At 38.9% G+C, this 22,657-nt stretch overlaps 1 protein-coding gene across 2 annotated transcripts in view; it reads right to left on the reverse strand.

Annotated features, from left to right (window-relative positions):
- The window catches only part of EBF4 (EBF family member 4), a 56,938-nt gene that overhangs the window by 20,692 nt on the left and 13,589 nt on the right, over positions 1–22,657 (reverse strand). The window lies entirely within an intron of this gene.

The raw sequence follows: 22,657 nt of genomic DNA on the forward strand, positions 1-22,657 counted from the left end.
ATACACACACATCCTCTGCATGTCCCCTCAGCCTTGAAGTCCTCCGTGAAGGCAGGATGCTGGACTCCAAGGGAAGAACAGAAGAGAAGCAGGGATGGAGAAAAGGTAGGAGGGATGGGGAGCTGAGGGGATGGATGGCAGATGAAATCCACAGAGAAGGGAGATGTGTGTCTAAGTCATTCGCGGATATGAAGGGGAGGGGTCCTGAAACTGAAGGAAAGAAGTTGTATGTTCTTCTGGCTTTGGGTGGGTGAGCCAGGCTCCCAGAAACTTTGGCACCTCCTATTTATGAATCACATGAGAGGTAGAGGTTGGGGGTGGCAGAGGTGTGGTACTTTCCTTAATGTGCCAAGCGACCCCAAGGAAGAGAGGGCAAGAGGCTGAGTGTTCCTATACAGAGACTCTTCCATTCCCAGCCCCAGACATCCCAGGACCCCTGGTAGAGGTTCACTCTCCTCTCCTGCTCCTCTCTGACCGTGGCTGGAGTCAGGAAGCTTTTCCTTAGCTCGAATGGACTTTCTTGGTGCTGTGTAGGCTAGTTCTCAGAGATGGGCAATCCGGATGAGGGTGGGGTGGGGTAAGAAATGATAATGTGGCAGGCACCACATAGCACATCTTACTTAACTCACAACACCCCTTTTGGATGGGTTAAGAGTCAGTTCCCTGTTACAAATGAGGAAACTGAGGGAGGTGGGGCCTTGCTCCGAGTCATCTGGCCAGCCATTCCACGTTGGCTTGAGTCTCCCAACTCTTAATATTCCTTCCCTTTATGGAGGGAATTTATCATTCAAATTGCAGTTTCTTTGTTAGCCATCTTCCACTGTGCCTGTTATGGTGCCCCAGGCTTCCTCATGTGTGACTTCTCTCCTCTAATATCCTCTGGGGCCATTGTTCACAGCTCTACTCCTGACTCAGCATGGGGGCCACTGTGAACCTGGGCTCAGCTTCAGCTCCCAGAGGTTCTCTCTTAAGGCTTTCTTCTCGGGGACTGGGGGTACTGGTTCTTGTGATTTGGCGTCCCAGCTGACATGACTCCCCGAGCTCCCGGGGGAAATCTCATAGGAACCCCCTCTGCTTCTCTCTCCCTAAGATGCTCCCAGCTCTAAAGGGTGGCGTGGGGGAAGGAAGTACAGTTCATTCTGCAGGCAAAAGAGAGCCTTCATTCCTACCTCAGCGTTGACCCAGCAGTGAGGTTCTAGGGCCCTAAGGAGAATTCTCAGGATGGGCCCCAGACAGAAGCCTGTGTCTGCAGCATCAGTGTGGGAGCAAAGAGACCCCATGGAAAGGGTGGAAGGAGATGGACACTATTGTGAGCTTGTTTTGTAGCTGTGGAGAAAAACAGTGAATGTTGCATTGACCATTGGGTTAAGGAGGAAAATCTGATTCTTTTGCAGCCCCCATAACACCTTCTTATCAATTGCCTTTGTGTGTTGTGCCTGACCCAGAAATTGGGGTCTAAGTTTGCCCACAACAGGGCATATTGGAGCTTCCTTCTGCCAGGTGGCCCAGACACATCTTGTTTCAACAGTATCACTACAATATGTCCAGTGTACCAGGCACAACTACGTGCCAGAGTGTGTTCATAGCCAATAGCTCCTATCCTCCTCTGGGAGCCAAAGGAGGAGAGCTGTAGGGTTGCCACAGGAGGGAATCTTCCCCACCCACTCCCCACACCAGGCCAATCAAGGAAATATTTACTTTTAGAGCTGTGATGTCCAATAAGGTAGCCACATGTGGTAATTTAAGTTTGAATAAATAAAAGTAAATACAATTAAAAATTTAATTCCCCAGTCACAGTAGCTACATTTCAAGTGCCTAATAGGTACTTGTGGCTATTGGCTACCACATTGGTCAGTGCAGAACATTTCTATCCTTGCAGAAAGTTCTATTCATAGTGTTTGTCCTAAAGTTTCACATTAATCTCTGTTTTCTTTCATCATCATATAAAGGCCTCAACAGTTATGTTTTATCTCCTCAACTGCTCTGTAAGCTCTCAGAGGGCAGGAATCATTGTTTAAACATTATCTTTTCCCCAAGCATTTATTACAGTGCCTGCCTCACAGTGCTCACTGATTCATGACAGAATTCAAGAGTCAGAATTACAGGATGAATGTTGGACCAAAGCCCCCAAATCACTTTCAATAGGGAGCAGTATAAAATCTGTACTTAGATTAAAAATATCAGTTGTAGGGGTGCCTGGGTGGCTCCGTCGGTTGAACATCTGACTCTTGATTTTGGTTCAGGTTATGCTCCTAGGGTCATGGGATTGAGACCTGCATCAGGCTCTGAGCACAGAGCCTGCTTGGGATTCTCTCTCTCTCTCTCTCTCTCTCTCCCCTCCCTGCCTCTCCCCTACTTGTGCTCTCTGAGTCTCTCCTTCTTCCAAAATAAATAAATAAACTTAAAAAAAAGTTCAGGAGTTGGGAAGAACAACAATGAAAAATTTGTATCCTCAAATATCTGGATTCATGGAATTAAAAAAAAAAAGCAGTGCATTTGATGATAGGTCAGTTAAGATTACCCAGTTCTGGAACAGAAAGGAAAAAGAACAAAGAAGAATGAGCAGAGCCTAAGATATTGTGAGAAACCATCAAGCACACTAACATTTTTTTAAAAACTTTGTCGTTGTTGTTGTTTTGAGAGACAGAGAGAGACAGCATGAGCAGTGGAGGGAGACACAGAATCTGAAGCAGGCCCCAGGCTCTGAGCTAGCTGTCAGCACAGAGACTGATCCGGGGCTCGAATCCACGAACCGTGAGATCATGACCTGAGCCGAAGCTGACGCTTAACCTACTGAGCCACCCAGGCGCATTTCTCTCTCTCTCTCTCTCTCTCTCTCTCTCTCTCTCTCTCTCTCTCTCCCTCTTTAAAAGTAGGCTTCACATCCAGTGCAGAACACAACATGAGGCTTGAACTCACAGCCCTGAGATCAAGACCTGAGCTGAGATCAAGAGTCAGATGCTCAACCAACTGATCCACCTGGGCACTCCCATACTAATATATTAATGGAAGTCTCAACAAGAGAAGAGAAAGGAAAAGGGGCAAAAAGAATATTTGAAGAAATAATGGCCCAAAACTTCTCAAATTTGGTGAAAAACCTTATTCTGCACATCCAAGAAGCTTAATGAACTCTAAGGGATCCACATGTAGACACATTATACTCAAATTTTTCAAAAGCTGAAGACAAAGAAAGAATCTGGGAAGCAACAAGGAAGCAACTGATTACCTACAAGGAAGTTTCAATAAGATAAACTAGCTGACTTCTCAGCAGAAACTATGAAGGTCAGCAGACAGTGGGATGACATATTGAAAGTGCTTAAAGAAAACAACTGTCAACCAAAAGTTCTTTTTAAAAAATTTTTATGTTTTTAATTTATTTTTGAGAGAGAGAGAGAGAGAGAGACAGCATGAATGGGGGAGAAACAGAGAGAGAGAGAGACCGAGACACAGAATCTGAAATAGGCTCCAGGCTCTGAGCTGCCAGCACAGAGCCAGATGCGGGGCTCCAACTCATAGATGGTGAGATCATGACCTGAGCTGAAGGAGGATGCTTAACCAACTGAGCCACCCAGGTGCCCCTCAACCAAAAATTCTATATCCAACAAAACTATCCTTCAAACATGAAGCATAATTTTTTTTAGTTTATTTATTTATTTTGAGAGAGAGAGAGAGAGAGAGAGAGAGAGAGAGACAGTAGAGAGAGAGAGAATCTCAAGCAGGCTCCACACTGTCAGCATGGACCCCAACAGGGCTAGAACTTACACCCATAAGATCATGACCTGAACCAAAATCAAGAGTCTGACACTTAACTGACTGAGCCACCCAGGCACCCCACGAAGCATACATCTTTTAAAAATTAAACAAGTATGAAAGATGAAGTAAGATATTTTCAGATAAGCAAAAACAGAGAATTCATCACTTGTTAGTGATCTTTCTTGAAATTAGTTAGATCTTTCTTATAAGAAACACGATTGGGAATCTTTCAGTCTGAAATGAAAGGACACAAGACAGTAATTCAAATCCACATGAAGAAATAAAGAGTACTGATAAAAGTAACTATGCAGGTAAATATAAAAGACACTATAAATGTATTTTTGTAACTATTTTGTCTTCCTGCCTAATTTAAAAGACAACTCTACATGTTGGGGAGCGGGCAAGGAATATATGATCACTCTCTGTACTCTCCACTCACTTTTGCTATAAGCCTGAAACTGCTCTTAAAAAATAAATCCATGAAAGAAAACTGCATAAATCAGCAATTATAAAACTGCGTTGACAGGCTGACAATGTATAAAAATATACCATGATTGACAAAGATATAGAAAAGGAGAATTGAGGCAGTGGAGCTACATTGGAGCATTGTTTTTATACTTATTGAAATCAAGTTGCTATTCATCTAGATTCATTTAGATTGTTTTAAGTTAAGATATTAGCCATAATTCCCAGGATAACCACTAAGAAAATTACTTATAAATATAGTAACAACAAAAATGGAGTTAAAACAGTATACTGGAAAATAGCAATTTAACATAAAAAAGGCAGTAATAGAGGAACTGAGAAAATATGACACATAGAGAACACATTGTAACATAGCAGACATAAATTCTACTTTATTGGTAAATACATTAAATATAAGTGATTAAGGGGCACCTGGGTGGCTCAGTTACTTAAGCCTCTGACTTCGGCTCAGGTCATGATCTCGCATTCGTGGGTTCGAGCCCTGCATCAGGCTCTGTGCTGACAGCTCAGAGCCTGGAGCCTGCTTCCGATTCTGTGTCTCCCTCTCTCTCTGCCCCTCCCTGCTCATGCTTTGTCTCTCTCTATCTCAAAAATAAATAAAACATTAAAAAAAATTAAATGTAAGTGATTAAATACTCAAATAAGGGGGCTCAGTTGGTTGAGAACTGGAATCTGAATTTTAGTTCAGGTCATGATCTCATAGTTCATGGGATCAAGTCCCACATCAGGCTCTGTGCTGACAGAGCAGAGCCTGCTTGGGGTTTTGTCTCTCTCTCTCTCTCAAAATAAATAAACTTTAAAAAAATACTCAAATTAAAAGGCAGAGATAGGCAGAATAGATTAAAAAATATAATCTAACTATATGATGTCTATGTAAGGCATAGTTTATGTTCCAAAGAGAAAATAAATAGGGATGGGAAAGATATGTCAAGAAAACTAACCAAAAGAGAGCTGGAGCAACTTTATTAATATGATACTAAATAGACTTTAAGATAAAATTGTTGCAGAGATAAAGACATTTTATTTTTATTTATTTATTTGTTTATTTATTTTTGAGAGAGAGAGACAGAGTGTGAGCAGGCAAGCAACAGAGGATGTAGGGGAGACACAGAATCCAAAGCAGGTTCCAGGCTCTGAGCTGTAAGCACAGAGCCCAATGCAGGGCTTGAACCCACAAACCATGAGATCATGACCTGAGCTGAAGTCAGACACCCAATCGACTGAGCCACCCAGGGGCCCCAAGAAAGACATTTTATGTTAAAATGTCAATCTATCATAAGGAAATAATAATTATAAGCATATGTGCACCTAATAATAGAGCTCCAAACTACAAGAAACAAAAAATGACTGAACTGGAGGAAGAAATAGATAATTCAACAATAATACATGGAGACTTCAATGCTCTACTTTCAATAATAGTTAGAATTACTAGGCAGAAGATCAACAAGGAACTAGGAGATTTGAACAACCCTTCTTATTGCCTCTCATACAATAAATGAGCTATATTTTACATGATCCTTTCAAGACGTAGTGTCATAAAGCTTTCATTTCCACCAATGTTAATCTGAATTAAACATGATCTTAATAAATACGACACACAATCAACAAAGTAGAGTGAAAGGCCACTTACAGAATGGGAGAAAATATTTGAAAATCATGTACCTGATAAGGAATTAATATTCAGAATATATAAAGAACTCCTTCAACTATACAATAAAAATCAAACAACCCAAAAAGAAGAATGCACAAGTGATTTTAATAGATGTTTCTCCAAAGATGATATAGAAATGTCTAACAACCATCTGAAAAGATGCTTAACATCACTTACCATTAGAGAAATGCAAATCAAAACAATGAGATATCATCTCACACCCGTTAGGATGGCTACTATAAAAAACCAAGAAGAAGAACTAACAAGTGTTGGTGAGGAAGTGGAAAAATTAGAACCTTGTCCACTGTTGGTAAAATTGTAAAATGGTGTAACCGTTATGGAAAACAGTATAGTGTACCTCAAAAAATTAAAGACCAACCATATGATCCAGTTATCCCATTTCTGGATATATGTCCAAAAGAATTGAAATTAGGGTCTCAAAAAGATATCTTCACACTCATATTCATAGCAGCATTAGTCAATATAGCTAAAAGATGGAAGCACCCAAATGTCCGTTGATGGATAAATGTGGTATGTATGTGAAATGAAATACTATTCAGCCTTAAAAAGGAAGGAAATCCTGTTATGTGTGACAACATGGATGAGCCTTAAGGAGAGTATGTTAAGTGAAACAGCCAGTTACAAAAAGACAAACACCTTTATGATTCCACTTTTATAAGATACCTAAAACAGCCAAATTCAGAGAAGCATAATGTAAAATGGTGGCTACCAGAAGTGGGGAAAGGGGAAAATGGGGAATTGTTGATTAATGGATACAGAGTTTCAGTCTTGCAAGAAGAAAAAGTTCTGGGGAACTGTTGCCCAACAATGTGAATATATTTAACATTACTGAACTGTGTGTTTTATAAGGATAAAGATAAAAAATATTTTAATAAAACGATAAAGATACTAAATTTCATGTTTTATATTTTTTACTACAATTTAAAATAAAACATCAGTATGTAGTTTTTTGATGAGCTAGACAATCTAACTGTAAAATTAATATAAAAATAATTAAGAATAATTGGGAAAATTCTAAAATCAAAGTAACAGTAATGAGGAAGAGTACTAAATCTCTGTTACTGAAAAAATGTTATATATCTTCAAAAATTAAAACAGCATAATATTCCACATGAATAAATAGATGGAATAATGAAATAGGATGGAAAGTCCGGAAATACAAATAATTCCATTTGCATGCAAATATAGCATGGGTAATGTTTACAATTGGTAGGGGAAGATGGGTTTGTCAATAAAGGCTATTGGGACAAGTGAGGCTATCAGAAAAACGTATAGGTGGACCCATATTTCCTAACTCTAACCAGGGTAAATGTCAAACGGATTTCCTTTTCCAGTATTATGGTAAACTATACATCTTTAAAGTGCCTTCCTAATACAATGATACCCTGAGGTTTTATCGCAAAGGTAAGGGAAATCTCCAAGGATTTAAAAACAAAAACAAAAACAAAAACCAGAGGTTGAAATCTAGGTGGGAGCTGTGAACTATGAGCTAGCACAAAAATTAGGGTCATACTGGCAGAATGGAGAATAGGGACCACTTCAGATGAGGGCCCTGAATCCTCTAAGGAAGCTTGAAGGGCCTAATTTGGATTAGGTCTACCATCTAATTCTGGTAGAATCCACAAATCCTTCCAGAGGAAAGCTTACTCTGTTCCGGCCCTGATGTGGTTCAACCATAAATATGAGCTAAAGTCATCACTACCACAATAATCACAACAAAAGCACCAAACAAAAAAACAGGCCATCATGAACAAGAGTCAGCAGAAATAATGAACAACAGATACAGGATTCAACGATTTCAGATATTGAAATTATCAAGTACTGAATGAAAAATAACCATAAACATTTTAAAGAAATAAAAAGTTAATTTAAAAAATGAGTGGGGCACCTAGGGGCTCGGTCAGTTGAGCGTCCAATTTCAGCTCAGGTCATGACCTCACGGTTCGTGAGTTTGAAACCCATATCAGGCTCTGTGCTGACAGCACGGAGCCTGGAGCCTGCTTGGGATTCTGTGTTTCCCTCTCTCTCTCTGTCCTCCCCCACTTGTGTGGTCTCTCTCCCAAAAGTAAATAAATATTAGAAAAATTTAAAAATAATAAAACATGAGTAAGCACCAAGAGACCACCCAAGTAGCCAGACATATTTGAAAAAGGACCAAATAAAACTTTTAGAAATGGAAAAGAAAACACTGAAATTAGTAGCTCATTGGATAAATTAAGCAATATTTTAGATATGGCTAAAGTGAATTAGGGAATGGGGAGATGAATAAAAAAAACTGCCCAGAATGCAGTACAAAGAGAAAAATAGATCAGAAATATAAAATTGTTTAGGATATATGCAGGATAGAATTAAAGGTCTAACTTGGAGTGTCATTTGAAGTACCATAAGGAGGAAGGAGAGAATAGAACTGAGATGTAAATTAGGCAAAGGCTGAGCAAATTCCAGAAGTAAGGAAAGATATAAATCCACAGATACAAGTAGATCAGCAAATTTTAAGCAGGATAAAAAAAATCCACAGCCAGACACATTACAGAAAACTGAAGAACTTTAAAAACAAAGAGAAGCCCTTATATACAGACAGAGAGGAAAGAGAGTTTACTCACAAAAGATTGATAGTTATGCTGCACTTTTCAACAGCAACCATGGAAGTATTTTCAAAGTGCCAAGTTAAAAAAAAAACCAAAACCCTATCAGTCTAGAATTGTGTTCCCAGGACAGCCATCTTTCAAGAGAGTGATATGAAGATATCAGTAGTAAAACAAAGTAAGCATGCTATTTACCATCACAGACCTTTACTAAAGTAGGAACTTCTAAAAGATGTGCTTCAGAAGGAGAGAAAATGACCCCAGAGGAAGATGCAAGGAAAAAAAGAAAAGTAAGCAAAACAAAACAAAACAAAACAAAACAAAACAAAACAAAAAGCCCTGGTAAATCTAAAGAAAAAAATTTTTTTTAAATTTTTTAATGTTTATTTATTATTGAGACAAACATAGCATGAGTGGGGGAGGGGCAGAGAGAAGGGGAGACAGAATCTGAAGCAGGCTCCAGGCTCCGAGCTGTCAGCCCCGACGCGGGGCTCAAACCCACTAACCGTGAGATCATGACCTGAGCCGAAGTCGAACTCTTAACCAACTGAGCCACCCATGTGCCCCAAAAACTTTTTATACAAAGTAAAAAATACTAAAAATGTGTGGAATTTAAAAGAATTAAAATTCTGGACTACGTATCTTATAAATAGGACAGGGGTAATAGAGGATCTGAAATCAGTGGTGAGCTGGTAAGTGGTTAACAATAATTTTCAGAGTGGGGAAACCCATGATTCATAATGTTTGTTGACTTCCATGATTATATACGTTCCACCCATGGCTGATTTCAAGCTATCAGTGTAATGTCACTGAATATGGGGTTGGGAAGAGATACGAACAATTAGCTCTTGTGAAATGGTATAAGCAAGCTCCAGCACACCACTATCCAACATTCTAATATTAGTCAGGAAGGAAATTATGATTTTGTTAGGAATACATAGTAAATTTCAAGGCTAATAATTAAAAGGATAGAAATTAAGTGAATAAACTAGCAAACCAGGAAAGGGAAAAATGGAATAAGAAACACAATCTTGATTTAATGAACATATATGTAAAGTGGTAGACCCTATTGGACACACAATTAGGTTAGAAATTACCAACAAAAATAAATAGAAAACACCACATGTTTGGGGATTAAAAAACAACCTGTTTTTTGAGGAGCCTCCACACTGTTTTCCAGAGCGGCTGCACCAGTTTACATTGCCACCAACAGTGTAGGAGGGTGCCCGTCTCTCCACACCCTCGCCAGCATCTATAGTCTCTTGATTTGTTCATTTTAGCCACTCTCACTGGGGTGAGGTGGTATCTCAGTGTGGTTTTGATTTGTATTTCCCTGATGATGAGTGATGTTGAGCATCGTTTCATGTGCCTGTAGATGTGGTATATATATACCATGGAGTACTACATGGCAATGAGAAAGAATGAAATCTGGCCATTTGTAGCAAAGTGGATGGACCTCGAGGGTGTCATGCTAAGCGAAATAAGTCAAGTGGAGAAGGACAGATAACATATGTTTGCACTCATAGGTCTAACAGGAGAACAGGAGAAACCTAATGAAGGACAGGACGGTGGGGAGAGGGAAAGATAGCTGGGGAGAGAGAGGGACGCAAAACCTGAGAGACTATTGAATACTGAAAATGAACTGAGGGTTGAAGGGGGAGGGAGGGAAAGAGGTGGTGGTCATGGAGGAGGGCACGTGTGGGGAAGAGCACTGGGTGTTGTATGGAAACCAATTTGACAATAAACTATTAAAATAAAGAAATTAAAAAAATTAAATTAAATTTAAAAAACGCCTGTACTTCTGCTTCTAATCAAGATGGAGTATCAGACACTACATTTACCTGTGGTCTGAAAACAAAACAAACCAGACAAAATGCACTAAACATTTTTCAGGGCAATGGACATCAGAGAACAAGAGACAGTGATCCCTAAAGGGTGGGAAATAAATGAGATGAACCCAACAAATGTCTCAGCATATTGCTTTGAGAGTTTCCAGCACCTTCCACAGCACAGGAGGGGGAACTGAGACAGAGCCCAGCAGGACCCAGAATTGAGGAGATACATTGACAGTCCATAGACACCAAGGTAGCTAGATTTCATAGGAAAACCTAGAGAGGAATTAGGTGCAAAGAGAAACCAGAAACTATAATTTAATATATAACATATAATATATAACATATTATTAAAGCATCCTCTTTGAGTATTTAGTAGAGTATTGGGCAGTGTGTGCATATAGCAAAATTACCCAAACCCAATAAAATGACCACACGAAAGGAATAAAGAGAATAGTCTTGGTGCTCACATAGAGATGGGAATGGTGCCTGTTGCTACTAACAAGACTTAAAACACTCATAATTCATGAGAGATTAGGTACAGTGCTCAAGAAGGTCTTACTTTTGTATAGGGAATAATTAGTCCTAGGTTGAATGCTGCTGTGGAACCATTTAATAAATCATGAAATCAAGACTCAAAAAAGATCAAACTGTTTCCAAGTAACTTAACTGCATCCCAGAACAAAAGCTCAAGAAGATTTATAGGAATACAAACATATCCAACACCCACAAGGAAAAATTCATAATGTCTGGCATCTAATTACAGAATACCAGGTGTGCCAATATGCAAAAAAAATAAGACCCATAATGAGAATAATCAATCAATTGAAATAGAATAGACACAGATGTTAGAAGTAGCAGGAAAACACATTAAAGAGTAATTATAACAGTATTTGGTATATTCAAAAATTTAAGTAGAGATAAAGAAGATACAAATCAAACTTGTAGAGATGAAAACTACAATGTCTGAGATAAAAAAATATGTTGGAAGGGATTAACAACAGATGAAACATTGCTGAAGAAAGGATTAGTGAACTTGAGGCATAACAGTAGAAACTATCCAAAATGAAAAACAAAACAAAACAAAATCCCCCAAAATGAAATGTCAGTGAGCTGTAGGAAAACCTCAAGCAGTTTGGTATTTAAGTAATTGGAATCCTTAAAGGGGTGGGGTGCAAAAAAAAAAACTTGAGGAAGTAATGGTAAAAAACTTTCCAAATGTAATGAAAACAGTAACTCCATAGATCCAAAAAGATCAATGAACTCTAAGCATATGAAACATGAAGAAAAACTACACCAAGGCACATCAGAATCAAGTTGTTAAAAATGAATAATAAAGAGAAAAATCTTAAAAGCAGTCAGAGATAAAAGACATGTATGTACAGAGGAACAAAGATAATGATGGTATAAGATTTCTCATCAGAAATGCAAGAGAAGGGAGCCTGGGTGACTCAGTCAGTTGAGCCTCCAACTCTTGATTTCAGCTCAGGTCATGATCCTAGGGTCATGGGATTGAGCCCCACATTGGGCGCTGTGCTAAGTGTGGAGCCTGCCTAAGATTCTTTCTCTCTCTCTCCCTGCCCTTCTCCCCAACTCTCTCTCTCTCTCTAAAAAAAGAAAGACATGCTAGAAGACAGTGAACAATATCTTAACAACAAGAGTCAACCCCAAATTCTCTACCCAGTACTGTACAAATATTAAAGATCCCCTTCAGGCATAAGAAAAATGGAAATCTAGGTCTACAGTAAAGAATGGTAACTACATAGGTAAATGGAGAAGATATTTTTCATATTTTAAAAATCTCTTTAAAAGTAATTGACTGGGGGTACCTGGGTGACTCAGTTGGTTAAGTATATGATTCTTGGTTTAGGCGCAGGTCATGATCTAATGGCTTTGTGAATTCAAGCCCTGCGTTGGGCTTTGTGCTGGGAGTGTGGAGCCTGCTTGGGATTCTCTCTCTCCCTCTCCTACTCCCTCTACCCCTCCCTGACTTGTGCTGTCCCTGTTTCTCTAAAAAAAAAAAAAAAAAAGTAATTTGACTGTTGAGGTGCCTGGGTGGCTCAGTTGGTTAAGTGTCTCACTCTGGATTTTGGCTGAGGTCATGACCTGATGGTTTATAAGTCTGAGCCTCAAATCAGCACAGATCCTCCCTCTCTGCCCCTCCCCTACTTGTGTGCTCTCAAAAAGTAAATAAACTAAAAAAAGTAATTGTTTAAACAAAAATAACAAAGTATGATGGATTTATAACATTTAAAAATAGAATTCTGGCAACAATAGCATACTATAAATGAAGTGATATAATTGAAGATAGACTGCAATAACTTAAAGATGTGTACTTTAAGTCCTAAGGCAATCATTAAAATAACAGGAGAGTTTTGCTAATAAGCCAACAAAGGAAATAAACTGAAATGATAATAAAAATACCTGAATAATCTAAAGGAATGGAAAAAAGAAAAGAACAAAGATGAGAACAGAAGGACAAACAGAAAGAAAATATCAAGATAATAGACTCAAACCTAACCATATTAATAATCACATTAACTATAAATGCTCTAAATTGTTGAATTTGTTGGCATAAAATTGTTCATATTATTCCTGATCTATTTAATATCTCTAGAATATATAGTGATGTCATCAATCTCATTTCTAATATTGGCAAATTGTGTCTTCTCTTTTTTTCCTGATCAGTCTGGCTATAGGTTTATCCATTTTATTGATTTTCTAAAAGAACCAGCTTTTGGTTTCATTGATTATCTCTTTCCTATTTTGATATTGATTAGTTCCTTTCTTCTGCTTACTTTGGATTTAATTTCACCTCCTTTTTCTGGTTTCCTAGAATGAGAGCTGAAGTCATTTATTTATGATTTTTTAGCTATCAAATCAAATTCAGCTATCAAAGGCATAATACATAAAAGAAAAAAATTAATACACTGGATTTCATAAAAATTTAAAAACTTGTACTCTTCAAACAATGCTGTTAAGAGAATGAAAAATCAAGCCACTGGCTGGAAAAATTTTTTTTTGTAAAATAGATATCTGACTTTCATCCATAGAAGATAGAGAAATCCTACAACTCAATAATAAGAAAACAACCCAATAAAAAGGAGGAGTGATTGTGGAAGATTTGAACAGATGTTTCTTCAAAGAAAACATATGGATGGCAAATAAGCACATGAAAAGATGTTCAACATCATTAGTCATTAGGGGTGTGCAAGTTAAAACCACAATGAGATACCACCATGTGCCTATGAGAATCGCTCAGATTCAAGAGATAAACTATTCCCATGCTGATGAGAATGTAGAGGAATCACAGCTCTCATACACTGCTGGTGGGAGTGCAAAATGGTACAACCACTTTGGAAATCAGGCAATTACTTATAAGGCTAAACATACTCTTTTTTTAAAATGTTTATTCATTTTTGGGCGGGGGCAGGGGCAGAGAGAGAGAGGGACACAGGATTCGAACAGCCCGTGGGTTGCTGGCAGTAAGCCCAATGCAGGGCTTGAACTCACGATCCGTGAGATCATGACCTGAGCTGATGCTGGATGCTCAACCAACTGAGCCACCCAGGTACTCCAAAGTTAAACATACTCTTACCATATGATCCAATCATCACTCTTAAGGATTTTCCTCAAGAGAATTGAAGGCACTTGTCAATAAAAGGACTTGTACATAAATGTTCATAAAGCTTATTTGTAATAGTTAAAAAACTGGAAATAATCCAAATGTCTATCAAGAGATATTGGCACAAACATATTTCGCTATATTCATACAATGGGATACTACTCAGCAATAAAAAAGAAATGAACTACTGATACAAGCAACAACATGGGTGAAACACGCAAAGAAGATTATGCTGAGTGAAAAAACCTGGACGCACATTGTAGGCACACACTGTATAATTTCATTTATAAAAAATTCTACAAAAATGCAAATAAATCTATCATGACAGAAAGCAGATCAATGGTTCCCTGAGGATGGAGGTAAGGCGAAGGAGGGAGAGATTCCAAGTGGGCATGAAAGAGCTTTTGGGGTTGAGAGATATGCTCACTATTTCAATTGTGGTGATGGTTTCATCAGTATATACATATGTCAGAACTTTTTCAAATTGTATACGTTATGTGCATTTTATTGCATATTGATTATACGTCACAAAGTTACTTTAAAAATAAAGAGTAAGGAAACATACCTCTACCTATCCCATGCATTGAAAAAGAAGTCATAACAGACATTTAACAATCCTTGAAACCAAGTGATAATAAAAATATGAGATATGAAATGTGAGTAAAAGTAGTACTTTAAAGAAATGTGGTAGCCTTCAATGATTGCATTAGTAAGGAAGAAGTTCAGTGATGAATGAACTTAGTATCCAACTCAAGAAATTAGGAAAAAACAAAACAAATCCAATGAAGGCAAAAGGGACAAAATCAAGATAAATTCAGAATTAATGTAATGCAAAGCAAACACACGAAATTAGAAAAAGATTGATAAACCTAAAAGTTTTAGAAAAGTGACAAATTGCTGACAAAACTTACCAAAGAGAAAGATATGATACAAACAACTGATATCAGGAATGGAAAATGTTCATGGTTAAAAACACAGCAGAGAGCAAAAAGATAAGAGACCATTATGAACAACTTTATGAAACAGATTTGAAAACTTAGGTAAAATGTATAAATTCCTTAAAAAATATAACTCACCAAAACAAAATAAAAAAGAAACATATGGTCTAAATAGTCTATGGCCATTTTTAAAAAAGAATCAATTGCTTAAAAATTCTCTCTTCCTCATTCCCACAAACTCAAGGCAAATTATAACACATTTTCAAGGAACAAATCATTCTGAACTCATACAAACTCATCTAGCAAATAGTAAAAGAATAAACATGTCCCTTTTAATTATTTGAGGCTGGTATATCACTAACTGTCAAAATCATACATGGACATTTAAAGATAATTACAAACCAATCATTGTTGAACATAATTGCAAAAACTCTAAAAATATTATTAACAATGCAAATTCCTACAGCATGTAGAGAAGATAGTGAACCATTATCAATTTAGATTTATACCACTGGTAATTCAGGACTAGAAAAACCATTGATGAAATTCAGTGCATTGATAGTTTGAAGAAGAGCTATCTAATCAATTAAACACATGCAGAGAAAAGCAACATGTCAAGTTCAACATCCATTCATGATTTTAAAAGCCCCCCCAGAACAAAAATCTCTTACCAAACTTTTTTAACCTGATGGACTACACTACCAAAGAGCTACAGTTAACCACATTTTTAATAGTGAAATGTTGGAAAACATTTTCTTAAAAATAAAAAACAAGATAAGAATTTCATTGCCACTGCTTGTACTCAATGCTGTACTTGAGGTTTAGCCAGTGCAATAAAGTAAGAAAAAAATATTTAAGACTTGGCTAGAAAAAAACAGTCAAGGTTGCATAAGATGGCTGTCTATATAGAAAAAGCAAAATAAATCTAAAGACAAAGATCCACATGCAAATATCAATTGCAGTTCTCTATTCTATCAACAGAGTTAGAAAATATAATAAAAGATATAATTTATAACAGCAACAAAATATAAATTGTACTAGAAATAAGCTGCACATACATCTGAATGGCTCATCTCTCATCTCTTTAAATCTTTCCTCAAACTCCACTTTCTCAATTTGGCCTACTGTGATCACTCCATTTAAAAATCACATTCCCCCAACCCCCAAATTCCTGATCAGTTTTATTTTTCTCTACTTTTTCCACATATCACATTCTAGCATACTTAGAATTATTGCTTTTGCCTATCTTCCCTCTGTCTTCTCCCTCCATGAGTACAGATACTTTTGTCTGGTTTATTTACTCTGGTATTCTTAGAGTCTAGAACAATGCCTGGTACATAGTAGATGCTCAACAAATATTTATTGAATGGGCAAATTAGTGAAAAATTAAGTATATGTGGACTTTATTGGGAAAATTACACAACTTTATTGAAAGGCATTAGAGAAAATATACATAAATGGAGAGAGACACCATATTCATGGATAGGAAGATAGGAAGACTTAGGAGCATAAGGATGTGAATTCTCTTCCAAATTAATGTACAAGTTAATTGTAATATTAATCAAGACACCCAAAGATCTTTGTGTGTGTGTGTGTGGGGGGGGGTATGATTTTATAAATGAATTCTAAAATTTATATGGAAACACAAAAGGCTAAAATATACAATATTCTCCTCAAGAACAAGAGAGGGTAGGAGGCTTGCCCTACACACTTGTTTATATCATTATTATAAATCTACAGTGATTTAAAAATGTGATGTTAGCACAGGGATTATCAAATAGATCAAAGGAATAAAATAAAGAGTCTAGAGACAGACCCACAAAAAGAAGGAAACCTGACTTCGAATATAGATGGTACTGCAGGTAAGTAGGAAAGGATGAAATATTTAATAAATGATACTGATTAGAGATTCATACATAAAATTACAATGATTCCTTAATTCACATAATGCCCCCAAATTAGTTCTACATGATTATAAATCTAAATGTAAACTAAAAAACTGTTAAAACCTTTGCAAGAAAATACAGAAGAATATCTTTCCGACTTGGCAAAGACAGAGTTCTTAAAACACAGAGTAAAAACCATGAGGAAAATATTGATAAATTCAACTACATTGTAATACCTGGAATATACTTTCCTTACAAAGGATCAGTATCTAGGGTTTATAAAAACCATTAAAATCAGCATAAAAACCTAAACAATTCAAAAGAAAATGGGCAAGACTTTAGCATAACCTTAACAGAAGTAATGCAAATACCAATAAACAAATAACACCATCTTGAAAAATGGCTTGACCTTGACTCCTAAAGTTAATCATGTGCACACCCTGTGACCTGGCGGTTCCAGTCTCAGATTTACATCCTAAACACACTCCTGTACTTGTTCAAATTAGGAGAGACAAGCAAGAATGTTCAGGGCAGCTTCACTTCTAATAGCAAAAACAAAGCACAACCAACTATAGCTAAATACAGAAACAATTTTTTAAAATTTTAGAAGACTACTACAATATGATATCATTTTTATAAAGTTAAAAAAAAGCACAACTAAACATACTGTTCACAATCTGAGGTAAATTATTTTTTAGAGAGTTGCACTGCACAAATCATTTACTTCTCACCTTTAGGAGAGGGGGTAGGCAGTGGTATAAGATGGTAAAAGAACATATCGGTGGTGTCAATAACATTTTTAATGTTGGGCACCTGAGTGGCTCAGTCAATTAAGCGTCTGACTCTTGGTTTCAGCTCAGGTCATGATCTCACAGTTTGTGGGTTCGAGCCCTGCATCAGACTCTGTGCTGACAGCTCACAGCCTGGAGTCTGCTTCAGATTCTGTGTCTCCCTTTCTCTCTGCCCGTCCCCTGCTCGCGCTCTGTCTCTCTCTCTCTCTCAAAAATAAATAATAAACATTAAAAAGAAAAGAAAAATAAGCAAAGGATATGAACAGATCGTCCACAGAAAAGGAAATACAAATAGATTTTAGTACCTGAAACTGCTCAACCTTAGAGTAAGAAATGAAATTTATAGTACACTTTGGTGGAGAAAGATTAAAAAAAAAAAGTACAGTGACCACTTCTTGCATTTCTCAACCCCCAAGTTTGCTTGCCTTCACTCCTTGAAGATTTTACCACTGGATAAATACATACACTCTTGAACAACAATCTTGTCATAACTCTTGATGATTTCAGTATCAATATAGATAGATAATTCTTCTAAGACATTCTCCTCTGTATTCCACGAGCATTACTCCTCTGGTGACCTTGTCTCTACCTTCTCTTGGCCACATCTCACTGATAAATGTAATCCCCGAATAATTCTACCTACAGAGGACCCACAGTCTAACCATCTTCTAACCTCCATCCCCTTTCTGGTACCTCAACCCCCAAAACGGTTCCCCTCATCAGAACCTACGTCCCTTGCATCCTGCTTTCTCTTCACCTGCCCATATTCCTCTCCCTATCTAGCTTAAATTCCTAGTTCCCATTTTCGTAAACACCCTTTGCATACACCTTTCACTCCCTGCCATCTCATGTTTCAATGCAGTCACCTGGCATTGAACTCTGCTTCTACATAGCCACTCACCTGTTCTGCACCTGCCCTTTCATGCAGCTCAGTGTGGCTGCAAAAATTTCTCACTTATGACCATAAACCTGAGGCAGGTCCTTTGTGCTGCTTGGTAATCACACGCCATTTCCATGGTCCACTCATCCTCCTGGACAACTATTTCATGCCCTAGTGTTTCCTTCTCCATTCTTATCCTCCACTGTTGACCTTGCTTCCCTTACACTAAGAAAATGAAGCAATCAGGAAAGATGTCCCGATTTGCCCACTTCCGGGCCCAGGTTCTCTGACTTCCTTGCTCTGTCCATGGGTAACTGGCTGCACTCCCAGTTAAACCAGTCCATGCATGGGATCTCATGCCCGTTGCTGACTAAAGGACATGGCTTCAGCAATTTCCACCTCTGTTTCCTGCATCAGTTTCCCCCTTTCCTACTAGGTTTTCTCTTCAGCATATGAAGAAGCTGTATTTTTTTCTTGACCTTACACTGTGTTCCTGCCACCACTTCATTCCTCTGATTTCTTAATTTTGTTTATTTTGGGGCACGTGGGTGGCTCAGTTGATTGAGCATCTGGCTTCGGCTCAGGTCTTGATCTTGCAGCTGAGTTCGAGCCCTGTTTCAGGCTCTGTGCTGACAGCTCAGAGACTGGAGCTTGCTTCGGATTCTGTGTCTTCCTCTCTCTGTCCTTCCTACTTGCACTCTCTCTCTCTCAAAAATAAACATTAAAAAAAACATGCATGTGTGAGAACAGGGGAGGGGCAGAGAGAGAGGGAGAGAAAGAATCCCAAGCAGTGGGATTCTGATAGTGCGGAAGCCTGCCCCAGGCTTGAACCCACTAATTGCCAGATCATGACCTGAGCTGAAAGCAACAGTCAGTCACCTAGCCAACTGGGCCACCAAGGTGCCCCTCTGATCCCTTTAGAGCAAACCCAGAGCTCCTCTATTCATCGCCTCTAGTTTCTCTTCTGTTCTCAGGCACTCTCCTTCTAGACTTCTGCTCCTGCACTCCACTGAAATAGCTCTTGTTCAGGTCACCAATGTCCCCCTCATTGCTAAATGTGATCAATTCTCAGTCTTTTTTAACATATCCCTGAGCACCATTTGATGCAGTTGATTATTGCCTCCTTTTTGGATTTTTTTTTTTTTTTTTGAGGAGGCAATGCAGAGAGAGAGAGAGGGAGAGGGAGAATGTTAAGCAGGCTCCATGCCCAGCATGGAGCTTGAAACAAGGCTCAATTTTCTAGCACAATCTCATGAACCAGGAGATCATGACCTAAATGGAAATCAGGAGCTAGATGCTTAACTGACTAAGCCACCCAGGTGTCCCCAGAACATTTCTTTCTTCTTCTTTTTAAAATTTTTTTAATGTTTTTTTAAAATTTATTTTTGATACAGAGAGAGACAGGCATGAGAGGGGGAGGGGCAGAGAGAGAAGGAGACACAGAACCGGAAGCAGGCTCCAGGCTCTGAGCTAACTGTCAGCACAGAGCCTGACGCGGGGCTCGAACCCACGAACGTGAGATCTGACCTGAGCCGAAGCCGGAGGCTTAACTGACTGAGCCACCCAGGTGCCCCTTCTTTTTTAAATTTTTAATGTTTTTTATTTATTTTTGAGAGACAGAGAGAGACAGTGTGAGCAGGCGAGGGTCAGAGAGAGGGAGACATAGAATCTGAAGCAGGCTCCAGGCTCTGAGCGAGCTGTCAGCACAGAGCCTGATGCGAGGCTCAAACCCGTGAACCATGAGATCATGATCTGAGCTGAAGCCGGACACTTAACCCACTGAGCCACCCCAGCACCCCATCCCCCAGAACATTTTCTTATCTAGACTTCCAGGACACCCCAGCCCTCTGACTTTCCTTGTACTGCCGTAGGTGCTCCTTTTCATTCTCCTTGCTGGTTCCACATCTCCATGACCTCTAAACACTGGACACCCCAGATTCAGCTCTTGGACCTCTTCTATTTTCATACAGCATTCATTCTCTTAATGATTTCATTCATTCAGATTTCTATCTGCAGCCTGGACTTTTCCTTTGCGATCCATCCTCATGTTTTCAGCTGCTTATCAACTCCCCCTGGACATTTAATAAACATCTTAACACCATACTCCTGACCTCCTCCTCCCAAACCTGCTCATCCTGAATTCTCTCCTCAGTAAATGGGAACTCTGTCTTTCTAGGTTGATCAGCTCAGAAATCCTGGGTATGTCTTTAACTCCCCTCTCTCTGTATCACTTTGTCTGTCCTTCCATTACAGATCCTGTCAGTTCTGCCTATGAAATACATCCAACCACCTCCTGCCGCTTCTTAACATGCCCTCTACAACAGCCTCCACTTACTTTCACCTGGATAGCTGTACTGACTTCCTAACTCATCTCCTTGCTTCCCCCCTTACCTCCTGCAGGTCCTCTCAAACACACGGGTCAGAGTGATCTTGCTAAAACATAAATCAGGCCATCTCTTTCCTCCCCAAACCTCCCCTGCCTGCCCCACCTATCACCCCGCCCATGGCTTCCGTGCCATTCAGAATAAAAGCCAAAGCACTTATAATGATCTATATGCAACCTACAAGGACCTATCTGCATGGTCTTGCCCTCCTCCCACCCCGACCCACTGGTTCTCCGACACATCCCCTCCCGTGGTCCCTCTTGCTCCAGGCGCCTGTGCTTTCTTACTCCTCCTGAAACACATCTGGTACACTCCTGCCAGGAATATTCTTCCCCTGGATTCAAACATGGCTCACTCTCTTACTTCCTTCAAATCTTGGCTCAAATATCATCTTTTTAGTGAGGCTTTCCTTAAATACTCTAAACCTGCAATACCCCCTTCCTGGGCACTCTCTGATCTTTCCTGATGCTCGCTTTTTCTCCTTGGCTGTTATCACCGTCTAACATAATACACATTTCACTCATTCTTTTCATGTCCACCCCCTGTACTAGATCATAAGCCCATAATCATAAGCCTTTTTGCCTGTTTCGGTCATTGCTTAATCCGCGGAACATAGAAGAGACCCTGACACAGAGTGAATATTAAAAAAAATTTGTTGAATCAATAAAAAATGTATTTAATTGGCCAGAGTGTGGGCAACAGGTGTTTTCAAAACTTCTGGTATGAATACCAGCTGCGTATGGGGCGCCTGGGTGGCTCAGTCGGTTAGCGTCCGGCTTCGACTCAGGTCATGATCTCACGGTCCGTGGGTTCGAGCCCTACATCTGGCTCTGTGCTCTCAACTAGCTCAGAGCGTGGAGCCCGCTTCAGATTCTGTGTGTGTCTCTCTCTCTCTCTCTGACCCTCCCCTGTCTCTCTCTGTCTCTCAAACATAAATTAAAAACATAAAAAAAAATGAATACCAGCTGTGTAATCTCCACACAGGGCAAACTGACAATAACTGTTAAAATTACAAATGCACATCTCCTCTGACCAAGCAATGCTGCTTTAAAAATATCCTTCATACAAATGCACATATGTGCAAAGTGACACATGGAGAAAGTCAGTCACTGCAGAATATTTTATCACCAAAAAGGAACGAAAACAGCCAAAATGTCCAGCAATGGCAGACTATAAGAAATTATAGCTTATCCATCCCATGGAATATTTTGCAGTCACAAAAAAGAAGACAGAGACTTCTTATGTCCTGATATAACTTCTCAGATATACATGTTTTTTAGAGAAGAGGAAAGGAGCTGGAAAGTACAGTTAGCATGCCACTATTTTTATAAACATAAAAGGAAAGGTACAAAAAGAATATGTATCTGTATTTTCTTATCTACGTGCAGACGATCTCAAGAAAGAGTCCCAAGAAACTGCTAACCGGTTGCTTATTTGGAGGGTGATGGATGGGTGAGAAGCAGAGGTGGGCGACATCCCCCCGCCACCCCACAAACTCTTTTAAACCTGAATTTTTGCTCCTGTGAATGTCTTATCCATTGAAAGGAAATACGGCGGGTGGGGGTTTATGTTCCAATATGGAATGATCTCTAAGACATATTGTTAGAAGTTTCAAACAAGGTGCGGCACAAAAGAGTGCATACAGTCCGCTGAACCTAGGGGTGGGGTCTCTTTTGTACCTTTGGAACTTCCGTACTTTATCTATGTATTTGTTCTTCAAAAAGAAACAAAATTATTTTTTAAAAATCATGGTGAGAGAGTGCATTTTTACATGCACAATCCTTGACGATCCTGTGACTGAAACCCACCAAGTATATCCATCCTC

The sequence above is a fragment of the Suricata suricatta genome, chromosome 12, assembly GCF_006229205.1.
Source record: "Suricata suricatta isolate VVHF042 chromosome 12, meerkat_22Aug2017_6uvM2_HiC, whole genome shotgun sequence".
Lineage (NCBI taxonomy): Eukaryota > Metazoa > Chordata > Mammalia > Carnivora > Herpestidae > Suricata > Suricata suricatta.